Source organism: Myotis davidii, unplaced genomic scaffold, assembly GCF_000327345.1.
Source record: "Myotis davidii unplaced genomic scaffold, ASM32734v1 scaffold333, whole genome shotgun sequence".
NCBI classification, from domain to species: Eukaryota; Metazoa; Chordata; class Mammalia; order Chiroptera; family Vespertilionidae; genus Myotis; species Myotis davidii.
In genome coordinates, this window is record NW_006285266.1 from 455,830 (window position 1) to 457,723 (window position 1,894).

The following is a 1,894-nucleotide window of genomic DNA, read 5'->3' on the forward strand; positions in this document are numbered from 1 at the left end:
CACACACACACAGACACACACACAGACACAGACACACACACAGACACAGACGCAGACACACACAGACACACACAGAGACACACACACAGACACACACACTCTCTGAGAAGGGGGCCACCTGCCAGCTGGGAAGAGGGCCCCCCAGAGGCCAGACCCTGCAGAGCTTGACCTAGGCCTCCAGCCGCGGAAGGAGAGCTGCATGTCCGTGTCCAGCCGCCCGGTCAGGGTGTCCGTAGGGCAGCCCAAGCCGGCCGAGACCAGCACCTACTCATGGAGCCGCTTCCCCTGTTACCTTGTTCTTGTCGTCAGCATGCTATCGGACTATTTCTCTTTTGCTTTTACGAAAAACCCTGCCACCCTCCCATCTGCTGAGTGACCCCCGCCCGGGGCCATCTGCTATTCCCTCCGCACGTCTCTGGGGAAGGCGTCCCCTCAGGCTGAGCAGGGGCCCCTGAGTGCCAGGAGCAGGCTGGCCTCGCAGGAGAGACACGCCCGCTGTTCTGGGTGTTTTCGAGAGCTGGGATGCGCTGGTGTGGGAAGCACGGGGCTTGGTGGGAAGGTCTGTAAGGAGGATTCCCTGAAAGGCCGGGGCCTCTGGGGGACCTTGCCGAAGGCGGCAGCCCCTGCCTTGACTTTTCCAAACGAGCCTGAGCCCCGGGCATTCACTGGAATCTCTATGTTTAGACTTCAGAGTCCTTGTTTGAAAGACGCTGCAGATGCATGTGTTTTCTCAAGGATGCTCGCCCGGCTGATTGTGTCCAGGGGTTAATTTTAGTTCAAGCTGTTGCTGCAACAAAAGCCGAAGGAGGCGGGCGAACCGGGCTGCCAGGTCCCTTTAGCCAGGCAGCCCGGTCCCTTTAGCCAGGCAGCCCGGTAGCCTCTCTTTCAGACCGTGTGTCAGTCATCATTCGCCCGTCGCTCAGGGTCTGCAGGTCAGTCCGGCACGCTGGGTTTTCTGTGGGAGGTCATGAGCCAGGTGGGCGGCAGGTGACCCTGTTGCTGCGGCTGCTGCGGTGGGTGGGGGAGGGGCGATGGTGACTTGAGTCTGTGTCCCGGGGCTGAGGGGCCAGAGGGTGGCAGGCTGTGCTTCCCTGAGGTCACAGAGCCTGAGACACACAGTGCCCGAGGGTCAGAGGGCTCCCGGTTCAGGGACCCCCCCCATCCCCCCCACACACACTCCCAGGCTGGCTGAGGGTCTGGGCGGCCAGAGCTCGGCCCCACCCCTGGGACCTGGGCCAAGAGAACACAAGCCCTGTGCCCCCCACACTCCCAGGTAGGAAGACAGAATCGGTTTAGAAACCAGGCAATTTCTAGATTCGAATCCCCGCTTCCCACTTGCTCCCCAGGTAGAAGGTATTTGATCTCTGAAGCCTCAGTTTCCCCATCTGTAAAATGGAGACGACACAGCCTTGTTCATGGAGTTGATATGGGGATAAAAGGGGACCATAGCCCGACCAACGTGGCTCAGTGGTTGAGTGTCAGCCTGTGAACCAGGAGGTCATGGTTTGATTCCCGGTCAGGGCACATGCCCAGGTTGCGGGCTGGATCTCCAGTAGGGGGCATGCAGGAGGCAGCCGATCTGTGATTCTCTCTCATCATCGATGTTTGTCTCTCTCTCCCTCTCCTTTCCTCTCTGAAATCAATAAAAACGTATTTTTTAAAAAGTAGACTGCAGATGCGAGCCCACGGCTGTAGGGGCTCCCCAGCCGGGCTGGTCGGGGCCCTGGGCTACGCTGAAGGTTTTGTGGAAGAGGCAGCAGAGACTAGCTTTGGAGCTCGTCTTAAATCCTTTGCAGATTAAAACGCTATTCAATCAGACCCCTGTTCCGCAGGTCATCACAGCCCGACTCAATCCTCCAGCTTCCAGGCCCCTCCCGACCCCCCCCCCCCCCAC